This window comes from Antechinus flavipes, chromosome X (assembly GCF_016432865.1).
Source record: "Antechinus flavipes isolate AdamAnt ecotype Samford, QLD, Australia chromosome X, AdamAnt_v2, whole genome shotgun sequence".
Taxonomy (NCBI): domain Eukaryota; kingdom Metazoa; phylum Chordata; class Mammalia; order Dasyuromorphia; family Dasyuridae; genus Antechinus; species Antechinus flavipes.
Window position 1 is genome coordinate 71,980,786 of NC_067404.1, and position 6,443 is coordinate 71,987,228.

The window sequence follows — 6,443 nt, forward strand, 5'->3', positions numbered from 1 at the left end:
ACTGCTGTTTTTCTAAATTACACCAATAAAAAGATAATGTGTTTTTGTTTTTTAAAATAGTCTCAGCCTCTCTTGAGGTCTGAGCCTGATGATGAGGGGCTCCTCAGCGTGCCTGCTGGGTGCGTTGGTAACTGGCCTTCCACCATGTTGGGATGCAGGAACATATCCAGATGGGACTCAATATTTGGCTTGGAGTCATTCTTTGCCCAAGCTCCCGAAATGGAGTTGCACCTGACTGCAACTGATGATTAAATGCAGAGAAGTGTGCAGGGTCAGGTGACCTAAAAGCCGAGGCTTGGCAACAACAATCAGTTTGGGTCTCCTTTAAACTACTGTTCTGTGTTGGTTGTAGGCTGGGTTTCCTTTTGTTTTTCCTTCAATTTTGCCTTTTGTCCTCCTTCCCTCCCCCACCCCCCCCCCCCCCCCACCCCCCACTTGCCTTAGGAGTAGATCCCCTATTTTCTGGATGGTTTCGCCCAAACACACTGAGCCTTGTAACGCCCCTAAGCGTTCCATTCTGACGTAGTAGCGCATAGAATTCTCTATCCTAACTGTTATTCATTTTCCCAGTTTTTCTTTTTAACCCAATTAGGGGAGAATAAAACATGATAATCAGAAATAATTATTATTAGTATGATTACAGGTTGATCCAATTAAAATTTGGCAAAGGAATAAGTGTGTCAATGACACGGTTGAAGAAAACGGTTAGGCCCCACTGGGATTCGAACCCAGGATATCCTGCTTACTAGGCAGGCGCTTTAACCACTAAGCCATGAGGCCCCCACATAGGATGGAGTTGAAAATGTCACCTAAGTGATTCGGACGTTCCATAAGCATAGGGCTTGGTGTTTCTGATGCGCGTCATATAATCAACATATGAAAGGACTTATTAACTGATGCTCGCAAGGAAAATGAGTTAGTGGTCTCCATCCACTATAAAATGGACATATATTAAAGGACAAATTGTTCTCGTTTCATATTGATATTCATCAGAGGAGTACTAAATTGCTTTTTCAGATTTTTTTGTAAAAAAATTTCTTTAATTAAAATGTGAACATGACTTGTCAGTTATTTTTCAAAGACCAAAATCCATGGCTTAACGTTTTTAAGCATTTAGAAATATTTTGCCAACTCTCAAAATGCATATTATTAAGCTTTCTCGAGATATTTTTAGGTTAAATAACATTTTTTTGTTTTATGGCAAGGAATCATAGAATTTCAAGTAGAAACGGAACTTAATCCAACCCTTTTGTTTTACAATTGGAGAAACTGAGTCCCAGAGATATGAACTGTGTTGTCCAAGATCACAAGGTAGTCGAACCCTCTGATGCTAAACTTATTTCTCTAATGTACTATGCTTTCTCAGGAAATGATCTTGTAGATCATAATTTCAGAGTCAGAAGGGACATTCGAGTTCGTCTAGTCCAACCCTCCGGTTTTACAGCTGAGGAAACTGACTTCCAGGAAAGGGAAGGGAAGTTATCCACCTGATATTTCGCAGGTGGTTTCTTGTATCTCTCCATTTTACTAAATACAATTATATTATCTTCAAAGATGAATTGTGATTTTAGGGTTATAAAAGCTTCTGTGTCCTTTCCCCTTAGCATCTTATTCAAATGAAAAACGGTTCCTGCTTTTTTGATCAGAATGATAGATAATAACTTTGTGCAAGCTGATTTGAAACTGGATCCTTAACTTTCATTCATTTAATTACAAAGCAGCATTTAAAAATCCCCACCAAAATACTTCACATAGCAGACTGCCATACGGAAGCTTTTATGTGAAGGCACATTGTATAAGGCTTGGTCAGTGGCCAGAAGTGGTAGGATTTTGCTGAGCATGTCGTAGCATCATGAGAGGATGCTGGCATAAACAGAAATGCAGAACAGTAAAATGAAAGGGAGGACAGAGAGAAAACCAATAAAGATGAGGTATTAAAAAGTTAAATACAGCTTATTAGAGGACCCATTTAGTAGTTCGGTGTGAGCAAAGACCTGCAGAAATGACCTTTCATTTCAGCATAAAAGAAATATAATTATAAATTATTTCTATAGTATTATACCCTCATCAGATAGGATTCACTAGACTTTGCAATGAAAAGATGGTTTTATTTAAAAAAAAAAAAACTGGCAGTAATGGCGTTAACTCTGTGCCTCCCAGAGCCGTAACTAAGGCTAGGCAAGTAAGTCATTGTCTCAGGGTGCCTAAATTTAGAGGGTGTTACTAGCATGTGTAATTTTCATCCGGTAGAAATAACCCAAATATAGCACCTAGATAAAAACAATTATTTAAAATAGGAAGCTTCTTCAGTTGATAAATGGTGAAAGGATAAGAACAGTCAGTTGTCAGAAAAATAAATCAAAGCCATCAATTTTCACGTAAAAATGTTCTATCAGATTGGCTAAGATGACAGAAAAGGAAAATGCTAAGTGAAAAAATTACGACCCTGACGTACCCTTGGTAGAGTTGTGAACTGATCCAATTATTTGGGAGAGCAATTTGGAGCTTCGCACACAGAACTATAAAATTGTGCATACCCTTTGACCCAGCAGTACCACTACTAGGTTTGTCTCCCAAAGAGATCCAAGAGAAAAGAGAAAAACATCTGTACTACAAAACTAATTCTAGCAGCTCTTTCTGTTGTGGGAAAGAATTGGAAATCAAAGGAGTACCCGCCTCTTTGGGAAATGGTCGAACAAGTTGTAAAAAGTTTTGTTGGAACACGTGGATGCAACACAGTAAGAAATGAGAAGCAACATGCTTTCAAAGAAACCTGGGGAGACTTATATGAACTGATACAAAGTAGAGTAAGCAGAACTGGGAAAAGATTTTATACATAACAGCTATATTGTAACAGTGACTAACTGTGAGAGATTTAGCCGCTCTAAACGAGACAGTGATCCAAGACAATTCCGAAGGATCAAAAATGAAAAATGTTATCCAACTCCTAAAGAGAGATGTGATGAACTCTAAGTAACGTGTGTATTTATATATTTCTTAGCTTCTAAGGAGTGGGGAAGGGGAGGAAAGGAGATAGAGATTTTGGAACTCAAAATTTTTTTAAAATACGTAAAGCAGTAGGGAGGCGGGGAGCGACAGCTAGATGGTCTAGCCAATGGAACACCAGCCCTGAAGTCAGGAGGACTTGAGTTCAAATCTTGCTTCAGGACACTTAACACTTCCTAGTTGTGTGACTTTAGGCAAGTCTCAGGACACTTAACACTTCCTAGTTGTGTGACCCTAGGCAAGTCATTTAACCCCAGCAAATATAAATAAATAAATAAATGAATGAATGAATGAATGAAAAATGACTTTGCTTTATCCCTCCACTCCACTCCCTAGCCCTTCCTTATTTATCTACACTAGCAGTGGCTTCCATAGCTATAAACTACCAGGGTCCAATGTTTCCATCCCAAGGTCTCTATCTCTCTACCGTGGGCCACAGACACTAGTATCCTGAATTCCAAGGTCTCTCTGAACATCCTCTTCAACTTCTTCACTAGGGGTAGGTTTATATTCCTTGACCCAAGCACCAGAATTGCTTGGTATGGCTTTGATAGCACCAACTTATTAGAGCTTTATCTGAAAATTAAAACTTCTTCTCTTCAGAAGAATGAAAATATGAGGAACTTCCAAAAGTGAGCATTATTGAGGATCATCCTATGGAACATGCATAGGGTTGTCCTTGGTTCCAGGTGACCATATTGGAACCTGATTCTGGCCACTTGTGACTCAGTGCTTGTTGGGGTCCTCAGCTAGTGCAGACCTGCTGACACCAGCTGGTGTCTGAGCATTTACCCACAATTATAATCGCCCCTATAACCATCGGAAGACGGAGGTCTCCGGATACGACAGAGTAGTTCTGATACCCTTTATGCAGTTAGAGAAGCTTTATTGCTTGGTTACATCATCTTGTGTTTCCTTCTGCTTCCTCTCTCTCCCTCTGATGTCCTGTTCTTATACCCCTCTCATCTCCCTTGCCAACATGCCCCAACAACAAGTATGTGTTTAGCTTGTGTATCCAGGAGCCCAACTCCTGAGACGGTGGGGACCATCTAGATTTGGTGCATGTTCGATGCCTGTCCTGGCGTATCTACAAGATGTGTATCCCGGACCTTTAGCCAGTGAGGCAGAACTCACACCCAAGGCCTCAACATCCATTCCCAAGAGTGAGCTGACTGAAATCCAACCAGCCAAAGACCACAAGCATCAAGTTTGCACAAGACTTATCTTTGCACAGACTTGTTGCCTATACAAATGGGGTATTGTGTACATTATGAAGGGTCTCAAGATTAAAGTAGACTCTTACTATTCTGTTCCCTAGCACTCTTGTTGTTAGGTACTCTAGCAAGTGCTGAAGGCATTGCATTTTAAGATGATGAAGAGACTTGCTGCTTAGCAGGAAGAGCTGATGACTCAGTGAATGTTTAAAGGGGTGTCCTTATCTTCAATATTTTCTTAATCTCTTCCAGTGACATCTGTCTTTTGTGTATTTGAAGAGACAGGTGTGCAAGATGACAAAGAGAACTCAAACTCCCTCAATACCTGATAAAACCCACAGGATCATCTCTGTCTCTCTCTGACCAGTTCTACTCTGCCATTGTACTGCCATGAAGTCATGGATAAAAAGAAAAACTCATGTACTCATGTGTTTACAGCACCCTTTTTATTGATAAGAAGAAACTAGAAACAGTACATTGATTCTTAAAGTATCTCCCCTTGATTTGATTTCCAGATTACTTTTTTTTCCTGAGGCAATTGGGGTCAAGTGATTTGCCCAGGGTAACACAGCTAGGAAATGTTAAGTGTCTAAGGTCAGATTTGAATTTAGGTCCTCCAGACTTCAGAACTGGTGCTCTATCCTCTGTACCACCTAGCTGCCCCTTTCCAGATTACTTTTTGTAAAAAAAAAAAAAAAAAATCAGATACCTTGTAATCTCTTCTATTTTTTTAATCTTTTGATTTTAATATTTCTTGATGTTTTATGGAGCCATTTACTTTATTTTTTTTCTATTCTAGTTTTCAGGGAATCCATTAACTGGATAAGATAAATGTTAACACTTTCTCTTCTACTTTATTTTTTCTCCTTCCAATTTTTTGTTCCAAAATTTTATTTTTTTTCTCTTTCTTCATTTCTTTTAGGTAATCATGCTGTCCTTATGCAAACTCCATTTTAAAAATTTGAATCTTTTTTTGAAAATTTTCCTGTTTAAAATTTTCAGTAGTATTTTGTTTTCCAGATACACATCAAGATCATTTTTGACATTCATTTTATAAGTCTGTATTTCAGATTTTTCTCCCTCCCTCCCTTACCTCTCACCTTTCCAAGACAGGAAGCAATCTGATGTAGATTAAATAACAATTGTTGTTGGGTCATTTTGGTTTTGGTCTGACTCTTCTTCGAATCATTTGGGTTTTGTTTTGTATTGTATTGTATTGTTTGTTTGTTTATTTTTGACAAAGATACTGGACTGGTGTTTCTTTTTTCCAGATCATTTTATAGATGAGGAATTGAGCCAAACAGGGTTAAGTGAATTGCCCAGGATCATACGGCTGTGTCGAAGTCTGAATTTGAACTAGCAAAGAGAATTTTATTTTTATTATTACAGTCGATTTCTCTAACCATTGTGCCAGTTTGTTGCCCCTGTTATAATAATTAGCTCACTTTTAAGCCTTGGGGTAAAGTAATGGCCCTCAGGCTCACATAGTCACTTTCTCTGTTATTTTGTAGAACTTCTATCTAGGAAAATGTTATTAATACCCCTCTAGTAACCACTCTGTGTGCCAGTTGGGAAACTTCCTACCATTCAGACAGAGGTTTGGCTTGATGTTCTAATTTACATTTTGTAGTTCTAGCTAACCTCAGCTTCCTCCTTTTTTTGGCGAAGAAATACAAGCCTTTATAACTGTTCTGAGCTGGGCAGCAGTCCCCTGGTAGGTTAGCTTCAATATTGAACAGAAAGTGACACTCATATGTCATTTAATATTCAACAACAACAAAAAAAAGATTACTTAGTTGTAACAGATAGCTATTCAATAAAGATAAGCATTGAAGGTACCTTGAGTTGATTCAATTGAGCAATGCTCTTTTGTCTAAGTTGCCTCTTGTGATCTTTCAGTCCTGTGAACCTAGCAAATCTCGATGATGATCTTGGTACCTTTTAAAGAAAAATCAGTCTAATCTTTTTGGAAGGAGTTAAGATATTGCTCCTACCACAATGACCAACCCTGATTTGTTTCTTCATCCACATAGCAAAATCAGTATATGGGAAATGTTTAGATAAAAGAAAGAAATGAAGTGAGTGTATTATAGATCCTATTACAAGATAAGCACAGGAAGAGGAAGATGAGAAAAGGTGACTTCTGGACCACCTTCAGTCCTTGAAGCAATGATTATGACTGGCAGCTCGAAGCCCAGTTTTTTGTTCCAAAAAGCCTACAGG

At 38.5% G+C, this 6,443-nt stretch overlaps 1 non-coding gene across 1 annotated transcript; it reads right to left on the reverse strand.

The window, feature by feature from the left end:
- Positions 1-707: 707 nt before the first annotated feature.
- On the reverse strand, positions 708-780 carry TRNAT-AGU (transfer RNA threonine (anticodon AGU)). Its single transcript has one exon. It is a non-coding gene; the product is annotated as a tRNA-Thr (tRNA).
- Between the last annotated feature and the right edge of the window lie 5,663 nt (positions 781-6,443).